This window comes from Sus scrofa, chromosome 13, assembly GCF_054392235.1.
Source record: "Sus scrofa isolate SSC_HxYL_T2T_F1_AM1 chromosome 13, Sscrofa_HxYL_maternal_Yorkshire_Landrace_v2.0, whole genome shotgun sequence".
NCBI classification, from domain to species: domain Eukaryota; kingdom Metazoa; phylum Chordata; class Mammalia; order Artiodactyla; family Suidae; genus Sus; species Sus scrofa.
Genome location: NC_139395.1, coordinates 101,852,960 through 101,878,070, shown reverse-complemented (window position 1 = coordinate 101,878,070; position 25,111 = coordinate 101,852,960). Strand labels below are relative to the sequence as shown.

The following is a 25,111-nucleotide window of genomic DNA, read 5'->3' as shown; positions in this document are numbered from 1 at the left end:
TCCTTTTTATTTTAGAATCAGGAAATGAGAAGAAATATGCTGTATGATACATTAGGTCTCTGTGATCTGAGACCAGATTTCCATATTCCCAATTTATTTGTCATTGCTTCTTTTTTTGTTTGTCCATTTAATGCAATGATAAAATGAGACTTTGTTCAAAATGGTCAGCTTCTTTCTCAGGTCTTCAATGATGCCTGAAGGCCTTCTATGTAAAGCATCAGTTCTTTGAACTGGCAGAAGCAATCCTTCGTGATACTGCTTTGCTCTGCCTTCTCTGCCTTGCATGGTAAGCACTAGAAATTCAACTGCTAACTGTCTACTACGCTTTGTTTAACATTATTTGAGACAGCCCCATAAGGAATGGTGATGCCTCTCCCTGCTTAACATAGGTTGAAGTGTTGAGATTTGAGAGCATGATCTTTAAAAATGGCAGCTCCTCAGGGCATAGAGAACAGAAGACTGAGCTATATGAGAAAAATGTCATGAAAACTATCTATAAAAGTGACAGACCAATGACACTATTTCTTTTCTCCATTCTCCTTTCTGATATCCACATTAATATCACAAATGATAGGTAATAGTAAAAAGAGAGAGGAAATTCCCTGATGGCCTAGAGGTTAAGGACTTGGCATTGTCACTGCTGTGGCACGGGTTTGATCCCAGGCCTAGGAACTTCCATATGCCAAGGGGATAGCCAAAAATAATAAATAATAAAATAGGGAAAGAAAACATACCCATTTCTAATGACAAACAACCTGGATGTCTTAGAGCAACTGGAGAAACCATCACCTACAGGACAGTAAAGGTCACAGCCTAGAGAATGGCTGAAGGAAATCCAGCCAATTTAGGAAGCTCAAACCTGCAGAATCCCCATGAACCTCTAGACTAGAAACAGAGGATTCAACTGAGAACAGAAATGAGGTCTATATGACTCACACATTAAATGATTGAGTCCCCTCCACACACTTCCAATTTTCCCCCTACTCTGGGAGAATATTTGTAATCAAGTGCATCTTCTCCACCTTCCCCAAAGCAAATAATAGAATGGTTCTTTTCTATTCGATTAAATGCCTACACATATATCCAACCTCCACCCACTTCTAAAAGATAATTCCAATACCCTCTTTCAGGTAGAAGGACCTTAGCTTATCAGTTGATTTAGTATGGTGATTACATTTTTAATTTGAAACTGAAAACTGATAGAGAAGCCAATCAACTCACCTCAGGAATTTGAGCAAAAATGGGAGAGTCAACTTTCCATAGTAAATGCAGTAGACAGTATTAATCAAGGAATGATAAATTTGATATAAAAAATAATTCCTTACAATTTAAATTTTCAATGCTTTTAAAATAGAGTTTACTAAACTTTCCTCTAAAAAATGTATTGATGGGAGATAAACACACAGGAAGCATGTACTGGTGGTCATTAAGGAGATGTGCAGGAAGCAAAATAAAAACCCAACTAAGAAAGAATTCGTTAAAGGAATAGTAAGTGAGCCTCTATTCTGTTAGATCTCATACTAAACGCTATAGACAGTACGAAGTTGAATAAAAATGGGGTATTTATGTAACATTAAACTAAGTAGAATGAACAAAATATTAGTTACATCTACTATGAAGTTTTCATTACAGAAATTCTTAGAAATCATCGGAATTATGTATCGTGTACTTAGAAGGCATAAACTATACCCATTCAGTGCAAAAATCTCTCTTGAGGAGAAAATGAACCACAGTATGAACACAGACTATGTCTTTCTTAAGCCATCTTGAGATTTGCCCTATTATTAAAATCGATTTTCTGTGGTGTATACAACGCAGTATCATTCCTAAAAGATCTGGGTCTTAGGAAAAACTAAACTCATTATTTTACTTTCTATAAATAATTCATAGAAATGAAATCATATTTTTTTTTGAAATGTAGAGAGACACTTTGAAGTACAAAAGTCATTGTGAGGTCTGTTGAGGGGGGTGATAAAAAGTCTATGAATTGTGTGCGTATATGAGCCTCAGGAATTCCTTAGTCGTAGCTAACATATCATATCTTGGCTATACAGAATAGTAGAAAGTTTGAAGCTCCTGGAGTTAAAACAAAGTTAGTCCTAAAAATTGGTAACACCATTTACCAGGTGCATTAACTTTAACAACTGATTTACTTTTTCTGAGCCTCAGTTTCCACATAAGAAAACATCTGTCAACTTATGTTTTGCCCAATGCTTCTCAACTTCATTTGTCCCAAACCAGGACACTAGCCCAGTTACTTTCTTAATATTAACTTTTGTCAACAACACCGTTTACCTCCCTCAAAGCTGGCATATGCTTACTTAACTGCAGTTAAAATGGCTCACTTTTTCTTCCATTAGCTAATTCATCACTCCCTCTCAATCTACTTCTCAGTTGCAGACTCTGCTAAGGAGGCTGGAGAATCCAAATATGTATTTTTTCAGCCTCTACACTGTGTAGTCATGTGGCATGATTCTAGTTAATAAAATTTAAATGAAGTCCACTGAGAATTCTACAAAAGCCTTTGCTTTCAATATAAAAATGGATACACCTGACTTAGGAGGCCCTTATCCACTTCTTCCCTCCTTGAACATGATCATAAAATTTGAAATTACCTGTTCTATGGAGAAAGCAACAAGAAAAATCATTGAGTTGCTATCACCATGCAGTGGAGAAACTGAGTCAAAGGCAGGAACTGTCTACCTCTGATTGATTCACATGTGAAAAAAAAAAAAAAAAAAAGAATCCTGTTTGTTTAATCCATGGTTAGTTTTCTGGTGTGTGAAGTCAAAAACATTCCTTTCTGGCGCGATGTTTCTTTTGTTCCTTCTTCAACTTTTTTTTCCTCCTCTCACATTATTTGTAATATATAATTCCTTTGCCAAATATATTCAGGAAGGTAGCAGTGTCAAAAGAACACTGCTTGAGTATAGCATAGGAAAATCTACACAATAGTTTGTAATAACCTTTATGGAAGAAAAGAATGGACATATATGCATAAGTGACCCACTTTGCCATACCAAAAAAAAAAAAAATTAAGCACTGCCTGGGAAATCAAAGAGCTGGTCTTACTCAGTTTTAACACCTATTACAGCATAAAGCTTTGGGAAAGCAATTTAATATCTTACCTTCAGCTTCATCTTCTAAATGATAATTGAATAGATAGCATTTTATATTTAACCCTCAAAAAACAGGAGTTCTCTTATAGCTCAGCAGGTTAAGGGTCCAGTGTTATCACATCAGCAGCTTGGGTGGATGCTGTGGCATCGGTTTTGCCCCTGGCCTGGGAACTTCCACATGGTGGAAAAGAAGAAGAAAACAAACCTCAAAACTGTACCAAGGGCACAGTTGGAGGAAATGGTATATTGGAGTCCAGGTTAGAATCACCACATGGAAGATGGAAGCATGAGCCCACCTGGCAGGTTATGGAATCATATGAAGATATCATATGGAATCATATGAAGACCACAGAAGACACACTCTGGCTTCTCGTCTTCATGCCCTCTAATCTCCCCGAGTGTTTCCCCTGGGCTGAACTCAACCAGGAATTAATTTATCTGGGAGTCTAGGATCCACACCGCACAGCTCTGTAAGACAGAGCAAGGCCAGGGAGGGTGGGAAGGTACATCTGGGCACACGGGTCCAAAAATACACACAAATATGTATCAAATAAAGTTAACATCAGGGTATTAAAAGAGGGATGGACTCAGGAAGCACTTACGGATGGAGTGAAACAGAGCTTGTGAAACAGAAAAACAATCACCAAAATGTAGACAAAACCCAGCAAAATTATAAAGACAAAGTTCTTTACCTTCCCTTCTTAGGATGCCTTTTTATCCCTCCCATGATCTTTCCTCCATTTCCCTTCATTCAGTGATTTATTCATTCATTGACTCATTTGACAAATATTTATTGAGCACCAACAATTTTCCAAGACTAGGCACATGATCATATGCATGCTTATCACTCTTCTCATTTATGCATCATGCTTATTTTTCCTGCACTGTTTTTCTCCCCAACAGTCAGTCTTCTAATAAATTTTCACCCAAGACCCAGTCAACAGTCCTGCCCTAAGGTTTCTAAAACCCCTCTAAACCCAGTTAAGAACTTCCTTCCTATCCTCTTAAGACACTAAATTTGTATGTATTTTACTACTTGTCACAGTATATTGTAATTACTGTTTTTAATCTTTATTCTCCAACTGAGCTTTAAATATTTTGAAAGGAAAGATCATGAAGACTTCTTGACCTTTGTTAGAGTTTATTTTACACAGGTTATTAAATATTTGCATATAAGTTAATAAATTTATACTGATTTTTGGAAAATAAAATGTCCTAAACAACTCTGTCTCCTGCTACTTCCCTCTAAACTGTTTGGCTATATAAAAACTAAATTTTTGAAGCAATTACACAAATTTCCAGAAAAGCAACTCAAAGCATAAATTTTCAATTGTCTAATATTGCAATCCATGGACTTAATTTTTCCTTCAAGTCTGTCAGTAGTTACAATGTGGCTTGGGAATAATTACTAATTAACAGTAACAACATGTGGTTTTTTTATATTTAATAATCTACTTTTGAATCTTTTTTCTGTTTGCTTAAACCATAAGAATTTGCAGATAACTCAGCTGAAAACCAACTATATGGATGTTTTTGTTGTTAGTTTATGAGGACTAATGTAGAGAAATAGCAAGGATCAGAAGGACCTTTATTTTTGTATATAAAACATGTATCTTTGTTTAATGGCAACATATCAAGGGACTATGATATGAAATAACACAGTATTAAGATTATTATTCACTGCTTAATATCTCCCATACTCTATTTAGCCACTCTACATTCCTCGAATCATGTTACCCACAGCACAGCTTTATAAGCTAAGTAAACTATTTTCCCAATTTATGGATAAAAAAACTGAAGCTACCTAAGAAGTCACAGTTAATATGAAGATTCAAAAAGTCAATTTAAAAAAGCATAAAATTCACAGTAAGACTGGGAACTCATTCTTCACTCATAAGAACTGAAACTTTTTGTTTGTTTTAAATAAAAGAGATACTGAGGTGGCTAAAAACTGCAATGGTATTATTTAAACTGTCTGCTGAGAGGCATAAATGTGTATGTGAGTACACGGCTGGGATGCCATGTTGCCAGTATAATTTAGATCCCCTTGCTTTGAAACATACATGCTGGAGCTTTATCATTACAGCTGAGGCATCCTACATGGCATGCATATTTTTATAAAACACCCTGGAATACATATCTTAGTGATCAATTCAGCACTTGCAATTTCCCAAACTTTATTTTAATCAGGAGTTAATGATGTATGGCACTTCTAGCAAGTAAATGAATGTTTGAATTGCTGCAAGTTATTTTAATAATTGCTCAGCTAACCATTTTAAATTATCAAAGATCTTTACTTGTGCAATGTCATATAAATGCTAGAAATTAAAAATTAATCAACACGATTTACGTAACTAAAAGCTGCCATCTAATGGGATATTTTTCAATAAGACGACAGTAGTAATTACGCTGAAAAATATTCATTCCTGTAGTTTGAACGATTATAGCAATTTCCACCAGGGGATTTCGCAGTCAGATTCTGGTTCTGGGCAACAGTGATTAATATAATGGTTATTAATGAGAAGTCATTTTGATATTTCTAGCGGTGTTTAGGTATCAATGCCTTGAACACAATGTGTTCAGCATATTAATAACAAAAATAGCATGGGACTAAGTAATTTCATTGACTTTTTTTCTTATCTGCTATAATGTGGAAGGTCAATTAGATATATGGAAACAATGGGACTTTTCACAGCAGGACCTACCATTTCTCTGTGTTGACATCTTTTAACTGTGTACAAAGTTCATTAAATGTGCAAAGGTAGTGTAGTTACCGGAAGAAAGTGGTGGGATCAGAGGTCATAATCCACAGTGACAATCTCTTGTGGATGGCACCCTGGGAGACGAATCAGAGTGAGAATTGCTTTTCAGGTTGCCAGTAGGGAATGGAGAGAATAAAACCATCAGCAATTATTATTATTGAATTATTAAAATGAATATTGACAGAGATTTTGTTGGCTTTACATCAAATTGAGTCAGATCAGGTAGTCTCTTATCAGATTCAAAATTTTGCTTAAATATAGAATCATGGATTAATAAATTGATTATATAATATATATGTTTTGGGTAAAACTATATAAATACATTTGTAATTTTACAGTCTGCAACAATGTGTATTTAAATGCATCCAAATCCATTTCCCAGAGGTAGAAATTATCCTTCCATTTATAGTTCCCTTTCCTAGGATTTTGTCAGAGTTATTTACCCAGCTATCTGAACTCTACTCTTGGAAGTAAATAATGTGTGAATACATCATAGTGTTTGCGGCAAGGAAAAGGATAAAACTAATGTTATAGGAGTTCTATATTGTGAGGCGAAGTTCAGCTAGGTATCACTATGGAAGATAAAGAAGTATCTCACCAAAAGCACAAATTAGTCCATGAAATACATTTCTAATGTTTTATTAAAAATACATAAAGATATTTCAAATAGAATAATGCTACTGGCAAAATCAATGTAATTTGTTACCCATTTCAAATGTAAGTAACATGTTAAAAATTACTGTATAATAGAGTTACAAGAAGAATTCTTTCCAAGTTGCATAAAATTAATAGTCTCAATGGTATTATTCCTTGAGCCTGAGAAAATCCTCTATTTAATTTTATGATACTTTCATTTTGGGGATTGTTTGGATGTTATTATTGACCAAAAAATTAATTTATATATATGAAACTTCAAGTTTGTTTATATTTCTTAGTGACTTAAAGTCAGCAATAATGTTATATCGGAAATTTTTAATTTGCTTAAGGTGCTCATCTTAACTTTCCTTTTCTTAAAGTCTCATATTTCAGTAGAGATCTGACATGGAGTTGAATGTGATCACTCTGATGTCACAATGACTGCCAAGTTCTTCATGTAGTGTTGAGGAACAAATAGACTTTCAAACTTATATTCTGTTCCCTAGTCTCGATTTCTTTTTGGATTTTATATGCTAGAGTTCTACAAAGTAAAATACGCATCATTATCTGACATTAGATGGGTGCAAAATACAAGTGCAAATATGACTCTTTTTGATTATTTCAGAACAGACAAAATACAACTAAAAGATAACTGTGCTATAAATATGTCAGTGATTTTTTTTTACAGATGAGTTGTAGAGTATGAAAACAACTAGACTGATACATAGATATCTCATCTCGAACATGAGACAATAAAAAATAATTTAACATAAAATATGTTTTAACAATTTGTGATTATTTCTATTAAGAGCAAGTGATATTTAAAAATTCTATTTTCATTATTTTATCATTTAGAAATATATGCATCTTCAGGCTTTATGATAAAAGTTAACCCTAACTTAAGTAATAGTTGGATAGCCATTACAAATGGATGAGCAGCAAGGTAGAATTTCTAAGAAAAATTTAGGGGCTTGATATAATTTAGGCTTTTAAATATTTAAATTACTTTAATAAAATTATTGTGACTATAATCTCACAATTTAATTGTTCTCTTTTTGTTTTTTTAATGTAAATGTCCCTCAAAAACATGTATGAATTGTATTTAATAAACCAGTGCAAAATAAAAATTGCACTGTACAGATATTTTCAAGGTTTCTACTATGAGAATTCCACATTCACCATGTGACAAGCACATGGCAGAATAATTGTAAGAGGAATGACTAACATTTGTGTAGCACTTGCCAGTATACACAGGGATATGAAATATTCACATTTGACCTTCAAAAGGATTTTAAACCCCTATTTCATAAATGGGAGAAATAAGAGTCAGTAATACAGAGCAGAGCTGTTACATCTTATGATCATGTCAACCCATGAGGCAAGGCATCTGTTCTCCTCTAGAAAAGGGGAAAAGGAAAAATCCACTAAAATCACGAATCATTTTTTCCTCAGTGTCAATTGTTTATTAATGTTAAATTTATGAAAATTATTGCTGTTGCCTTTGGTTATATATTTCCTGTATTGGCCTATGACAGGAGTTATCACACTTTTTTGCTACTCCTCATTCTCTCTCTGCCTGCTGGAACAGAATTCAGTAAGGATGGACCTTGCACTCTGCCTTTCTGAGCATTTCCCAGAGTGTAAGGATCATCTTGACATTGAGTCTCTCAATGTTTGCAATGTTTGTATATAAGTATACATTCTAAGTCACTCCATAATAATTTTATCTAGTATTTGGGTCTACTTTTTTCTTCTTAGCATATTTTTAATTACATTTTTTCCTTCTTAGTATTTTTTAAATTATATTTTAAGAATATGTTTATCTTAAGGTTAAAAACAGAACTACTAAGGTATTTTCAAATGTTAGCTGATACCATTTTAGTTGGGATTGCTTCTCTTTTACATGTTAATTTAATTTTCCCTAATATTTCATTTCTTGTTTTTAAATGATTAATATCTATTCTAATTTAGGTAAAAAGCATTTTATTTTTAGAAATGTTGAGTGATATAGTCTTATCAATAATAATCTCATAATGAATTATTTATAATTTTGGTAATACTCCTAAATCACTTTAATAACTACATACTTGAACATAATATACATTTAATTTTTCTGTTTATCTTTAATTTTTTTTCTTTTTCCCTCCTTCCCTTCTCTCCTTCTTCCTCCCTTATTTTCCTTTTTTTTTTTTCCTAAGTAAACAGTAATTGAGCGTCTATAGCATACTCATTCTTCAGGAATCTCAGCTATAGACAAGAACAAGACTTACCCTCCTGGAGTGTACATTCTCATGCTAATATTAAATTTGAATCCACTTTTAGAAAAATGTTACAAATAAACAAATCTAAAGACAAAAACAGAGTCAGGAATTTCAATAGCTGCTATGATAAGGTAATAGAATTAGCAATACGTATAATTTTAACTGAAAGCATCTATGACAGAGTGAGTGTTCATGAATTAATTATAACTGAGGACCAGTTGCTCAAGCAAAGTAAGTGAAAATTTCTTATTTTTCTCAAAGGTATTACAATACCTGTAATACACATTTGAATATTTTTTCAAATTAAATACAAACAAGACCTTAGCATCCATAAATTTCATAAGAAAAATCTATCTGTAAAATATTGGTGTTGGAATAATTTTCAACAAAATTCTGTCAATGTCAAAGTTGAGAATGTATTCTAAAAGTAAGTCGATGAATCAGATTCTGATTTAGAAAATCAGAACATTCTACATAACAACATAATAATCACATACAGATTCATTAATCAGTTTTTTCTTTATTAAACCCATACTTCAGCTATTAGTTCCAACATCCTCAGAGAAGGGAAAGTCATGTACAAATGATCCCAGTCTGAGAAAAGCTGTGATCTGAATGATAGTGAAAAGTGCACAAGATTCCATTGAAATGAACACAGCAGTTGTTCCTCCTTTGTATGTTATTATAAAGAGAACCGGGGGTCAAATTGCATGAATGATAAATGGAAGGTGCTTGAATTGGGTTGGTTCTTTTATGAACATTATACATTGACCTTGGCAGTTTTGACAATTACATCCATCACTTCTAGGAATCCATTCCAACACTCAAGCCTGTTCTCTAATGTGACCAAATAAACAGAGTTTGTGAATATAAGAATCAAAGATTGATCTTCTGTGCCAATGCACTGATTAACAGTTTGTTTCTTACTATAGCTTTTTCATTCCACGGATTATGTGAGGATAATAATTCACTATGGCACACCTGTAGATAGCATGTGAGAATGATTTAATCTTCACTTATAGGCTTCAAAAGGCTTGAGAGTAGACTTCTAAGTTTGATAATCAAAATGAAATAAAATCTTTAAGGAGCTCTTTGCATACTTTTAATGTGCATTTTATTATTTCCACATTGCTTCAATAGAAAGAACTGGTTGAAGACAGCAGTTGACCAAGCATTCTCATTTTTACATTATTTTAACTTGTGTGTAACCTAAGCACCAATTTTCTGATTTAAAAGATTTTTTCAGCCTCAAATATTTTTGATAGTAACAGAATTATGTGTAGGTTGATAAGCAGGTCTCCCCTCAATCTAAAACATTCAATGTAACATTATTTGAAGTCATAAAAGTTTCCCCTGAAAGTGCAGTATCAACTATATGATAATACCTTAAAAGGCTGAGATAATGTATATGCATGTGAGCACTGGAGAATTCTAAATTACCTGCTGTTTTCAAATCTAAGAACTTTAAAAAAATGAATTACTGAATAATGACTCAGGTTTCTCTAAAATTACCTGATGATAACTGCCCCATGTCAGAGCTAGCTGGGTTGTAACATTGACAAAATCTTAATATTACAATTGACAAGTAAATTCTCAAGAGTCAGTCATGCAGCATGTATTCAAAAGCCCCCCATTTCACCTTGGTTCCCAACATATAATCTAGGTCATATCAGGCATTCAGTCCAATTAAATAAATTCTAGATTCAATATAAAGTTCATTAATCAAGTGACTTCTTCCAAGATTCAAATGTCTTCTACTTGGAGGTATTTTCTTTACTCCTTTCCTGGTCCAGTTTCCAATCTCTAGATGGAGCAGTCCCAAAGTCAGTTGTGTCAAGAAGCTAGTATAGGAAGTCCATATAAATATATAAATGTATCCTTAGCATCCATCTCTTGCATGTCTCCTTGCTCTGCTGAGCAGATCCCATCTTCAGCTCACCTCTGTGACTGCTCTGGATTTACGAGAACATTAACTTTTCTTCTAAATTCACAGCGAACACAGAAAAATTACAAGACTGCTTCTGGTGCCCTACATTCCTTTAGGATGCAATTCTGAGTCAGCTCTATAGGTGGAGAACAGAGCACACGAGTTTCGCTCTCCATTAAGAAGCCCCTGTTTCCTCATCCCACTTTTGCCTGGCTTAGTAAAAGGAAGCAACAGAGAAAGTATCTAAACATCACATTTCCTCTAACTAGATTTTATTTCCTCCAAGTCCTACTACTTCCTAGCACTGTTAACATGTCTAGTCTGAGCGAGGAGGAAATCATATTTGTGCGCAAGGTTTTATACCAGCAGCAATGTCCTTTTTACTTTACTAATTCAGTAGTTCGCTTTGAGTAGTGAGTCAGTGATAGACCATTTCCATAGTAGTTAATGCATCTTCAATTAAGCCAAAGTAATGGGTGATGGTAGGAGTCTGGTGGGCTTGGAGAATCCAGTAGAATAGTCTTGTAGTGCCTCCAGTCACTTTGTTCAATATGCATCAATGAAGATGTACTATATATCAGACACTGTGCTATGTCAGGAGAATGGCATAATGAAAAAAAAAGGGATACACAATACAAAGCAGTGAGAATACAGGTAAAAAATGTGAATGACTGCCATATACTTCAGCACTTCCTATATGACATGGCAAGTAACTAGGTCTAGGGATTATAGAAATTGCACTCACTCTTAGCTAGGAGGGTATATTTTTGGAAAGATGTTAGGTGAAAACAAGTCTAAGGTTGCTTTGAAGAGGTGACACTTAGGTTGAAATATGGAAAAAATAACATTGGAGTTAAAACCCAAAGGATGTATAAGGAACCACTCTGGAGATGAGGGATAGAAGATGGGGTAGGCAAGTGTTTCAAGCACAAGTAATGGCACGTTCAAATCCAGAAATGAAAGCATGACGTGCTGAAGTTCTCTGGGGCTGGACTAATTTATAGTTTCTGGTCGCACAAGAAAAAAGCCTGGAGAGGCAGGCAGGGACTATGCACACTCCTGAAACACAACCTGAGTTTGAACTTTAAATGATGTGGGTTTTTTGGTTGTTGTTGTTTGTTTGTTTGTTTTTTAGGGCCACACCTGTGGCATATGGAATTTTCCAGGTTAGGAATCAAATCGGAGCTGCAGCTGCCAGCCTATACCACAAGCATGGCAACACAGGATCTGAGCCACATCTGCGACCTACACCACAGCTCCCAGCAATGCTGGATCCTTCACCCACTGCGTGAGGCCATGGATCAAACCCACATTCTCATGGACACTAGTTGGGTTCATAACCCACTGAGCCACAACAAGAACTCTGGACTTTAAACAATGCTTTATATTAAATGACGAGGTTCTAGTCTGAGAATTTAGATACTTCGATTTGAACTCTTGTTTCACCATTTATCTCAGCATTGTTATGTATTCTCTTAACCATTTTGTTTCTTCTACCAATGGAACCATAAATTATAATACTTATCTTTTAAGAAAAGCTATTTAAATTCTTAGCAATAAAAGACTTTGAACACCACCTCCAAATACACATTATTTTATTCATGTAAGAATTACATTAACACATTAATTATTAGATTACATTATTAATAGTTATAATTATATTTTAATATTATAACATGTTAATTCATTATATTACTAATATTTTATTTCTATTTGCTAATTAATAATACTAAAATGGAAATAGTACTATGAGCTCTATGTATTTCCTCTTCAGCATGTTAATTATATAGGTTTCACATTTTTTAAAAATGTTCTTTAATATTTTTGGACAAACAAATTTTAACATCAGATTCTCAATTTGGTTTATTTCTATATTTGGTAGTAACAATTGTAATAGATGAAAATGGTACATCTATCATTGTACAATACGTACAATGTAAAATACACTCGAGATGAGGCCCAGTGTTTATGAAGTAGATATAAATCCATATTTGAAAGTCTTAATACTTTTAACTTGTTTTTGCTCACTTCATATTTCATCATGAACTGTAGTAAAAGAACTTGTTCAGAGAGTTTGGGCATCATTTCTCTGTCATTTTCATGGTTCTTTATGTTTATTTTATTCGTGTTACTTCATTATGAGAGCTGTTTTAAGCCATTTGTTAATTTTGTGGGGGCTAGATCCAACTAAATAAAATTCCAACCAATTAAAATTATAAATAAATTCCCTTATTTAATTGGATGCATAAGTTATCACATTGAAATCCTATGAAACCCAACAGATACATCTTCCTCTCTACCCCTTCCCTCTTATCTTTCTCTACCCACCCACCCATCTTCTTGCCCTCATGTAGAGATTACTGGTATAGATAATAAGGACAAACAGAGGAATCCACAACAAAATCTCCAAAATCTACTTTGGATTTATGACTCAAAGCAGCAAATACATGTAATTACACATTCAAATTACTACTACTCATCACTGCATCAAATATACATTAGATAACACAGCAAAAACAAGCTCCAGTTCCTACCCTCAGTCTTCCCAAAATGCTTTTGACTGCATAAAGCTCCTAACATAATCACCTCATTTTTTTCTGAAAGACATTGTTGCTTCAGAAAGATCCCTGTAAACAATTGTCCAGACTAAATTGCAGTCATTTCCTTCTGTCTCATTGTGACTTAAATGACTTCATAATATCTCCGTGTAGAAATAAGCCTAGAACTTAGCTCTTTCAAATAATTAATAGAATTGAGCCAGAACTGATAACTACCTCTTTTTGATTATTTCACATGTCATCGATTTTAAGGATTATTTAATTTGTTTATATGAAATTCTCTTTAAATTCATCAGTCATATTATCAGTATATTATCAACAAAGAATACCCTGAATTCAAATAATTAATATTTTAATAAAAGTCTGAGTAATAATCACATTATATATAGATGTATTACCTAGCTTTCCACATAGGTTCCTGCTTTAATTTAATAAATTAGGAATACATTCATGCTTTAAATTTATACAATATTAAAAGAATGAGTCTCCATTTTTCTTTCATCTGCTTTTTTTTGGTGGTGTATTATTAAAAGGGCAAAAATAATTGCCTAGTGAAAATAAGAATTAAATAACTTACTGAAAGTGGTACTAGGTAAAAATCCTCTGAATGTGAATTAAAATTAAATTGGAGAAAAGAGGGTAATAAGTTGGCCTTAAGCATGGATCATATTACACACAAGATTATTATTAAACGCCAGCTGTGCTTTTCTTCGAAGTAGCAGGTTTATCTCACTTTAAAAATTGAATGTCATTGGTAACTTTGATATAAAAAATTGTGACTTGTAGATAGCAAGAAAGTACTTGCTAAAAATATTTAAATAATTAAAGTATCTTTTTTCTATTCCAAGATGATGTTATTGAACCAACGTTCTCATATTGGCTCTTGACTTGAATTAGAATACATGTCTCCTGCCATGCTCCCTCATGGCCAAGAATTTTTGAAACTACAAGCTCTTATTAAAGGGCAGAATGCATTTTTCAAGATGTGACATCACAGTCTTTGCTATATCGGCAAAGGGATTACAGTATGGACTTGAATAATAAAATCATTAAGTTTTATATATAATGAATATCACAAAATTAAAGATTTTACTTAAAGAGGGAGAGAAAAACAATTTAAGTGGTAAAGGAAATGCAGCTTACCAATCTATTCAATGAGTATCTGTGCCATTATGAGTAAAAAATTGAAGGCATAGCTCAGCTCTTCCCTTGATACATATTAATTTGCATGTTTTCCTGATGATGTTAGTATACATTTTTTCTTTCATGCAAAATGACCCCTTAATGAAGATCAAATTCTTTATCTAGTGTTCAAGTGAAGAAACAGCAACATAGCCTAATGTGAGAATATTAGCTTGGCTGAAAGTACGGAGAGGTCGCATATTGAGCTCCAAGATAGCATTTTTATAAGGGATTTCCAAGGTTAATTTTGACCATAGTGATCCTCAATTAGCCTGAAGACCTCATACCAAAACTCTCCAGAGATGCACTACCACTTAGCTGACACAATTTAAATCTGAATTTCATTGTCCCCCAAGTCGATCCTATGACAATGAACTTTTGCAGTGTCATATTCATGGATCTTTCATTATATCCCATTTTAAATTAGTCCACATGGGAAATCATGACTGTTTGGTGCTCCTAGTATTTTCTTAGCCAGAATCTCACATTCTGTCTATATCCTTTAAATAGTTGTTAGAAATTTTATGGCTTCAGATCTCCTGTACCTGCCCAAGGAGCTAATATCATAACTCATTTTTGCAATACACAAATAATTCTTACATAAAATATATCAGCTAAGCTCCAAATTCCACATCACTGAAAATGATCTGACCTATATCTAACCAGTAAGTACTCATCCTTAAAATCCAGCAGACTTCAAAATCCCTTTTACAAAAACTCTTAGTCAAAATACATGAAAGGACCTATCCCCCAAGTAAATCACTTATCCCTCAAGTGAGATTTCCAGTTGTCAGTCTCCTTTTAGAGCAAACAGCAATAACTATTTATGAAAATCATGCATGAGAGAATACAATATTTTATTTCTTCTTTGAAATTTTCCTATTGATTGGTCCTGAGGATATAAGGCTACATGTTATTTATACCCTGTTCTCCAGAAATCATAGTATAAAAGAGTAAAGTAGATTGTAAAAGTTACTTTTAAAAATTTAAGTGAAGTAATGGAGGTGTGGGAAATGGACCCTGGGCCTCTAGACAAGAAAGGAATTCTGTTAGCATCTAAAAGAATTCATGGTAATGAAGCAGAGATGCAGGGAGCAGGATAATTGAAGGAGAGTGACTTTTGCCAAACAAGGAGTGAAGAACATCTATGCAGAGGGCAGAGGCCAAAGTGTGGCTATGTGAACAAACATGTAATATCAGGAAATCAGCACAAGCAGGGTAAGGCTGAAACCTAAGTATGACAGACAGGAAAGTGGCAGGAGTCAACACTGACTATGAAGACTGCAAGATACAGATCACCTATGTCTATAGAGTCCTCATCCAAAAGGTAATGATGCCTGAGGGATTTTTAAACAGAAAAAAAAAAAAAAAAGATGTAATGAGGTGAGTATTCTGGTAGAAATGTGCATGATGAATCCAGTAGGAGAAACTGGATGATCTGTTTCTATGCTCCAAGTAAAAGATATTAACAGGTTTAACTAAAGTAGTGAGTGGAGAGGTTATGGAGCAGGATCAACAGAACTTTAGAACTAATTTCGTTCAAGGAATGAGATAAATACAAATTAGGATGACTCAAAGATTTCTAGTGAGGTAGATCCTGTAAACAATACTTTTGCTTCCTAGTAGAAGAACAAGGCTAGAGGGGAAGCAAATGAAAGAGGTAAGAGATGGATATTGAAGAATTTCAACTTTTAGGATATTCAGGTAAAGATATATAAAGATATAAATCTATATACACACACATATAAATATAGATAAATATATATATGTGTATATATATATATACCCAGTACATAGCTGAAATGATCTCATAAGGCTATTTTTAATATTATACAATACCTATGTCAGAAAAATACTGCATTGGAATTTAAGTGCTCACAAATGTTTTCCATATTACTCTTCATAAATCATAAGTTATTCATGAAAAACTATTGCTACACTATTTTAAACAAAAACATCTGAAAAGTTTATATTTAACTAGTGTTGCTCTTTCCTTACAATGGCATTATATTTTCTAAAGTCTATTCCACAGATCAATGCTAACTTTATGAGTGTCCAGGGCAGCTAGTAACCAGTTAGGATTCTAATCATCTTGAATCAAGTAAAATTCCCAGAAATTATGATCAGTTTACCCTAAATGTAAGATTAATAGGATAACTCTAAGCAGCTATACAAAATCATTAGCATTTTTCAATACTGGTCAAACTATCTAGGTTTTATATCTTTGCTAAATTTATATCAATTTTCTAAAGAATGATATGACAGGAAAGCCATAATATAGAGGTTATATGAGTCACTGTGGTAGATACAGTACTCTTAAATCTTAGTTGTTTAGCACAGCTAAAGTTATTTCCTCATTCATTAAAAGTCCTTTTTCAATAAATAGGGAGTGTCCTCTCTTTGAGGACATAAAAATCCAGGCCAATTCCTTTAGTAATCTGAAATTTGCCATCTCAATATGTAGCCTTCTATGTTTCCTTGGCAGGAAAAAGAAAGATCAAGGGGAAACACTGTCTAATAAGAACAAAACAGAAGTAACTCATCATTTCCACCACCTCCTGTTCGCAGAATAAGATCACATGGCCATAACCCAAGTGCAACAAATGGTGGAAAATACAGAGCAGCACATGGATACATAACGAGCATCATTTGTCTCTATCACAGGGACAATCATTGATAGGTGAACACAGTGTTGAGTGTTTCAACAACACCTTACTTGCCTCTTATGGAAGCGAGATAATAGAAATCTGAACTCTCTAGTTGCTAGAGATTCAGTTTCTTCTTTTAGAGACACTATTTGAAGAGCATCAGATGATAAGGTTCCCAAGGAGAAGGAATAGAAAATCCAACTGGTTCATATCTTATCATTTCTGATTACATTCATGGGATTTTTAGAATTAGAAGAAGCATATTAAATCTTATTTAAATACTGAGGAAACTTTAATCCACACATGAAAAAATGAAAAACTTACCCTGTGTCACAAAGTAATTCAGTGGTAGAGAGGAATTAGCATCCAACTCTTGATTTCCAATCCAGTGATCTTTTTCACTGCATGGTAGCCCCTTAGAAGTGTTCATTCTCTATCTGGAAATACACACAAGTATAGCATTGGTAGGAATTATAGCCAAGGCTAGCTGGAATGACAATGCATAAAAATTTGCCTTTTTGTCATTATTGTTAGAGTTGACATTCTTGGTCATTTTCTAAAACAGCTATCTAGAATCAAGGAATTAAATCTCCAATTACTCTTACAGGCAAGTTACCAAATTTGATAGTCCAGCAAGTGTTTTCATGGGTTGGACTTAAATCTTTGGTCTCTAAATACTTCCTCTTACCCTCATATAATAATTTCACCTATTTATTTACGCCTTTAATAATTCACAAAGCAATTATTTGTGTGTGAGTGTGTGTTTTCAATGTCTTAATCCCTAAGAATTAACAAGTGAATTTATTTACAAAACAGAAAGAGTCACACATAGAAAACAAACTTATGTTTACCAAAGGGGAAGGGGAGGGGATAAATTAGGAGTTTGGCATTAAAATATACACATTACTATATATAAAAATAGAAAACCAACAAGGACCTACTATATAGCACAGGGGATGATATTAAATAGTTTGTGATAACCTATAAGGGAAAGGAATCTGAAAAAAATATAAATATATATCTGAATCACTTTACTATACACCTGGAACTAACACAACATCATAAATTAACTATACTTTAATAAAAATTAAAATGTTAAATTAAAAAAAAATAATGAGATAAATAGTGGTTGCTCCCCAAGAATTTCACCCTATGATGGTAAGTCAGTGCCTATAATATATTGAGAGTGAAAAGAACCTAGACCATGAAAACAGGAGATTCTCATTCTAACTCTGTGTGCTTCTGTCACTTTCTTTTATCAAATTCGGCAGTCTGCCTGGAGTTGGATTCCTCTGCAAAAAGAAAGATAGTGGACCCAGAGACCTCCAGCCTGAGCCAATAGCCTCAGCACCTATCCTCCAGCTCCCATTCTCAATTCTCAGTCATGATGTTCTTCCACATCTTTTAAATAACACACACACACTTTCTCTCTCTTTTTTAAGGCTGTGTGGCATATGGAATTTCCTGGGCCAGGGACTGAATCCAAGTCACAGCTGCAGCTGACCTACACTGCAGCTGTGGCAACACCAGATCCTTTAGCCCACTGCACTGGGATGGGGATCCAACCTGCACCTCTGCAGAAAGCTGGGGATTCCTAGCCCACTGTGCCACAGTGGGAACTCTGAATACCACTCTCTTTTTACATGGGTTAACTCTAATAAATGTTTATACATTACAAATTAGAGATTTTAGACAGAGATAGAAATAAAACAAAACACTTTTGACTTTAATGGTCTTCTACAAAGAAAAATTAGGAAGAAAATACCTCACTTTCTTTCTCTCCCACCTTCTTTCCCTCCTTTTTCCTTCCCTATCTTCTTCCTCTTTCCCTCTCTCCCAGTCTCTTTCCCACTATCATCTGTTCATCATCTTGTTTTGACCATAGTTCAATCCTGACATCAAGTGTGCTCTTGAAAGTACGCAGAGTTTAATTTGTATAAGAGTCCATGAGAAAGCAAAATAATTTAAGATTGCCATTAAATCACTGTGAAATATCAACACAGAAAATTTCACTTCTAGAATTTACTCTTAAGATATAACATGGGGCAAGCCCAGTGATTTAAATACAATGGTGTACTTCTTAACATCATTTATAACATGAAAAAAGGTGCTATATTTAGGTGATGGAATGCTATGCAGCCATCTAAAATAATTTCATTAAAACTATTTTATGGCTTGGAAAAATATATTAATATTAAAAGTAGTTTAATATAATAATAAAATACAATATTAAATGGCAACATTTTAAAAATATATAGACATAGACATACATGCCTGAAAAGAGAAACATTGAAACTTTAATAGAGTGAATTTCTGGATGAGAGGTTACATTTGCTTTTAATTTTGTTCTTTGTAAACTTATATTAGTGATATGCAATGCATTCGTGATTTTAAAAATCTAACTCATAAGCATAAAAATGGAGCTTTACAAAATATACTATAGATTTAACATTGGGATAATGTTTATAGAACTACAACATAAAATATACACCATAGTATAAAAAATATAGCAACTAAAATAAAAATTACTGAATTCTGCTAGAAAAGTGCAAGAGACTCTTAAAAAGGTTTCTCAAGAGAAATACTATTGGCACCTTGGATGGTATGATTCTTCCAAGGGTTGAACTATCCCAGAGGTGTCTGTATCAATGAAAGAGAATCAACTGGCTATATTTATGAAAGGGTTTGCCAGTAAGCTGTCTGCATGACATGGTAGTAAGTACCAAAGATCAAAAATAACTCCCAACTGATCTTTCTTTATGTCCAATGTCCTTGGCTCAAAGCATCATTCCAAGAAAACTTGTATGTGCCTACTACTCTCTCACTCAGTCAGTTCTGAGCCTTAGGTTTTAATTAAATCACTTTCCCAAACTCCCTTTGTGACCTTAGATGTCACTTTGCTACACTCTCCTGGAATCACTTTGCTTTTCTGATTCTTTTCAAAATCAGGCTAATGAAAGTTCCAGCTCTAAAATTCCAATGTTAATTGATTTATAGACTCATTCATGAATATATTCATGAATATATAATATATATAATAATTTTTACTAAGAGCTACACATACAGAGGTAAAATAAGCCACAACTTACTCCCATCAAGGTCGAAATCCAGTAAGAAGTTATGAATTTAGCTTTTTTAAGAGAGTTAATAACATTAAGTTCTTAACAGCCTTTATGCCTTTACTATCATAATGAATACATAAAGAATGGTTTATGAACAGTGATCATAATTTTAAGAAAATAGGACTCAAAGCTGTGGGAGGGAAAAAAAAAGATCTAAGAAGAGAAAAACCAAATCATGACACAATCAAATCAGCTGTTTTGGCATGAACTGAACTTCCAAAACTGGAATCTCCAAAAATAATCCATATTCTAGAATTACATTGCCCTGGAGGTCTTTAGATTAGTGTCCTTGCCATATGCACCCTTAGTATTTCTAGTATTTCTACTATTTCTATGTTCAAATCATTATTTTTTTACATGGTTTCTAACTTCACTGAACGGTAAGGATTGAGAGGAAGGCTTGGATCCATCCTTATGGAAGATGATTATCTTCCTATTGCAATAGCTCTTAAGTACTTCATCTTGTCAGCTATCTTGATCGTTTTCTTGTGGTTCACTTTTTACCTATGATCTCTTTATGACCTCCTCTTAAGCCTTTACTTTCCTATTAGTTTTCTTTGTATAGGTGCTGATAGTGAACAACAGCTAAGACAAGGAAGCAAGTCTCACGGCAAAAGTAGTAGCAATGTGTTGGCCATTATATCCCCTTTCATGTTGGTTCTCTAAGTAGGGCAGCCCTGTTCTGTGCCATTCCACATTTAGGACTATTGCTGCTTCAACCCTCTCTTCGGGGTGAGTGGGGATGTGACTGGAAACCTGAGAGTAGAACAGTCTTGCTGAATCCCTCTCTACCCCACTCTCCCCCCAAAAGAAGCTAACTGCTTGATGCCAGTACATTTGTTTTTATGTACCCTTGTTATACTTAAAATGTTACCATGTTCCCTTTTTAAATTTCAGACAAAATGTTTTCGTCATATCAAAAAATATTTTTCATCTTGAGGTCAGAAGCACATTTTTTACTTACTAAGGATTTTTATTATTTATTTTACTTTCTTAAGTAGAATAAATTTTAATTTTTAAATAAGTAAACTTTGTTTTTTTAGGGCCACACCCATGGTATATGGAGGTTCCCAGGCTAGGGTCAAATCAGAGCTACAGGGGCTGGCCTATGCCATAGCCACAGCAACACAAATGTGTGCGACCTACACCCAGCTTGCAGCAACACCAGATTTTTAACCCACTTGGCAGGGCCAGGGATCAAAACTGCATCCTCATGGATACTCGTCGGGTTCGTTACCACTGAGCCACAACAGGAAATCCTATATAAGTACGTTTTTACATACTAAGGGTCTTTATTTATGAGGGATTTTTTAAAATGAGAAAAACGAGATAATAAGGACATAATCTTTATATATAAGTTATAGTAGTTCTATCGTGAAACCTCACTTTTCTTATGGATCACAAAGAGATAGCAAATAGCAAATATCTGTATTTCCATTATTATCCCATTCATTGTATTTTTATGTAATGTATGTTAGGCAGTCTTTATAAAGACACTACATCAAGAAGTGTGCCAAAAATTAATACAGGATATGTTAAACAAAATAAGAAATAAAACATGTATTGCATTGAAAACTTATACTCATAGCAACCAAAGACAAGGAGATTCCTCCATCTCTTTCCCAACAACTTGATGCCTTAGTTTTGGAAATGCAGCTGATGGAAAAGGATTTTGATGTTCAGACTGCATTCCTCACTGTAACGTGAGCAGAGAGCACCCTCTACATTCTCCTGATTAAATAGCACCCCTAGTCAGGAAGAAAGGAGATCGGTTCTATGCAGATAGTTGGCTCAGAAAATCAGAAGGGATTTGTCTACAAGGTTCATTACCTCTCAGCCTCTATTGGCAATAGCCCATATTCAGAAGGCCACCATTGTGACACCCTCAAAGGAACTCCCCGAAGGAAGCAAAGTCTAGAAGGAGAATACCTGCTCTGAAGTTTCCCACCTTCCCTGAACTAAATCTGCACAGCCTCCCCAGGAGGGGGGAATGCAGCTTTGAAAAATAACACCTTTGTTATTCCAAGTGTTAAAGATGAAGCTGAGTTTTCAGATGGCCTCAAGGTTTGTGCACCCTTCACCAAACACAGATGGAAACTGGACTCTTTGAACTGCTTTGAAAATCTGTTACTAAGTGTTTGCTGTGGATTTGTGAAGCAGCCATTGCTAACTTCTGACTGCCTGCAAATTTTATGGCTTGTGATGACAAGGGATAAAATGGCTTCATTTTAGAAATGAATGACTTATATGCCAGGGAAGGAAAAACCCACCATCTAAGCAAGATTTAATCTTAACTATGGTAATTCCAAACAGCGTTCTTTATTTTAAAGACTGGCTTGAAGATTCACATAATAAGCCATAGAACATGCAGATAACATTAACTCATTTGCATTTGCTACTGGTAATTTTGACATTTTACAGTTTCAATACTTTTCTCTGAAGATATTAAAATATATAAAGATGAGTGTCACCTATTTATATATCAGTGATTGGTATTACAGTTTTTTAAAGCTTTGTAAGTTACATTTGAATATACTGACCCTTTGAATCCAGAATCAGAAATATTTGCTGGAGTAAGTCAATGCCATCCTCTGGGTTACATAGCAGTCCCATAAAAAATTTTTAGATGTAACACCTCAGTTTTCACTTGCCTATATTAGGAACAACCAGTCAACATAAACCACTGCAAACTGACAAACTTACTTAAGTCAGATTTAAGTCAGAAGAATTTATAGTACACCATCTGAGCCTGTTACACATGCAGCATATGACCAGTTAGATTGTTCTTGTTGTTTTGTTGTTTTCCCTTCAAAGAAAACTGAATTTATGGGTGAGAGTTAAGACATTCCTACCTACTGGCAGGAAGCTATGAAAACTTCAGTTTGTACTGTTCTTAATGGTAAACCAAGGTTTGGCAAATGCAACTGGCAGTATTAAATTCTATGTGCTCAATGTACTTTATTGCAATCCTACAAACACTAAAAATTGCACATGTATATAATATACAGTATGTGTTTGTGTCTGGGCCAAGAAACAACTCTCTCTTAGAGAAATGTCACATTAAGCAAGTTTTAATGACAAAGTTTCTTTTTTAAAAAAATTTTTTTAGCCTCATTCTTGGCATGTAGATGTTCCTGGGCCAAGGATAGAACCCACACCAGAGCAGTGACCCAAGCTACAGCAGTGACAATGTAGGAGCTTTATCCCACTAAGCCACAAGAGAACTCCTAATACTATGGCTTCTATGGCAACATTAACATTAGCTGTGTTGTTTATATGCAACTTTTTTATGGTAGGAGTTTAACAATATCAACAGAGATACATTATGATATGTATTTAATAAGAACACATACTTTAGCCACAGCAGGCTTCCTCCTTGGAGCTTGGCAAGGATAGCAATGTGACCTTCCACCTCTTCTCAGCAGGCATCCACCAGCAGGACTGAGCAGACTCAGTAATCTCTTCCCTGGACCTACTGATCTTACTCCCCACCCCCCAAAATTGACATATTTATAAAGAGACCAGGAATCTGCACTTCCTTGCAACTTCCACCCCCCAGGGTACATTGAGTGATTGTAAAATTCTGGCATGCACAGTATACTTTATCCCGTCCTTCCTGCCGCAAGTATTAATCAGGATGAAAGGAAGACCCTCACATCGTGGGAATTTACAATCTCACCCTCTTACTCGAGTATAAAATGCTTGTATAATTCAAAAGTGGCACTAAAATTTAAATGATGTTTCAAAAAAGGAACTAGTGGAACTATTACCAGTGTCTGATAATAACTATCTGATGGATGAAAAAAAAAAAGATATCCTGAAAATAAAAGGAAGAAAGGTCAGGGAAGGAAGAGAGCTTTGTCACCTAGTTTTCTTCGACCTATTATTTTGACGACAAAGATGCCAGGAAGATGTGTAAAACTGCATTCACCTATTTAAAATAAGACAGTTGAATGGAAAAAAAATTATATGACTGCTTTGCTGATGTCCCCATACTATTCTTTAAAAATACTTTTAGGAAAGTAATGGGAAGAATGACATACAGTTGATGGGATCTTCAAATGACTAGACTTGCATAATAACTTGAGACATCTATAAATTCATTCTATGTTCATTATCTTAGAATTGCAAACTATGCTGTGGGCTAGAAAGAAAATGATTAAAGCAGAGTCCTTGCCAGCACCACCATGTGTAATTATGTCACTTGTGAATGACCCTGAGATACCACAGTCCAGGACCAAAGTGGAACTGTAATACAGCTGTGTTCTGCTTGCCAAGCCCCAGACTCAGAATGCTGCCTGCCCAGCAGAGGTGGGACAGGAGATTCTTTTCTTTTCTTTTTTTTTTTTAATTCACGTACAAACATTAGACTCACATGTAAACTCACACACTGTTGCACTGCAAATGTTCTCTGGCCTCAGTGTAGCTCAAAGAATACTGATTGGTAAGTCAGGCACAAAACCTTTTTACATGTAAGCAGCAAGGTATCTGCCAGGCACTTTAATCTCCTTTAGTCCTCAGGAGAATGAAAAGTCTTTATAAGGAAAAACATGGCATGGTCCCCAAGCTTTTTACCCCATTTCATCTCCCCTCACTGGCCCTTGTGCCTCCTCTGCTCCTCATTGTTTCTGGGCTCTCTGCACTAGCTAGTGCCTCTGCCTGGACCGCTTCCTCTGCCTGGTTGTCCTGTGGTTTACTTCCTCACTCTGTGCAGGTGCTCAACGGTCCCTTCATCAGCAAAGACTTGCTGGCATGGCAGTCTAAGAGAGAGCCACCTCTCAACTAACTCCCAAACACTCTTGAGGTCCCCTTAGGCTGCCTAATTTTCCTTAATTTAACTTAACATTCCCTACCTATATTACATATTGAATCATTTGTCTATTTATAGTCTATCTC

The 25,111-nt window shown here is 34.5% G+C and overlaps 1 protein-coding gene across 5 annotated transcripts in view; it reads right to left on the bottom strand.

Moving 5' to 3' along the window:
- The window catches only part of LOC110256311 (uncharacterized), a 611,762-nt gene that overhangs the window by 387,243 nt on the left and 199,408 nt on the right, over positions 1 to 25,111 (bottom strand). For 3 of the 5 annotated variants that reach the window (XM_084990015.1, XM_084990014.1, XM_084990013.1), the window contains exon 6: positions 17,418 to 17,530. The gene's annotated coding sequence lies outside the window, so the exon portion shown is untranslated. Of the gene's footprint in view, positions 1 to 9,278; positions 11,295 to 17,417; positions 17,531 to 25,111 lie in introns of those variants that run through there. The other 2 variants (XR_002337712.2, XM_084990011.1) reach the window with 1 other exon arrangement.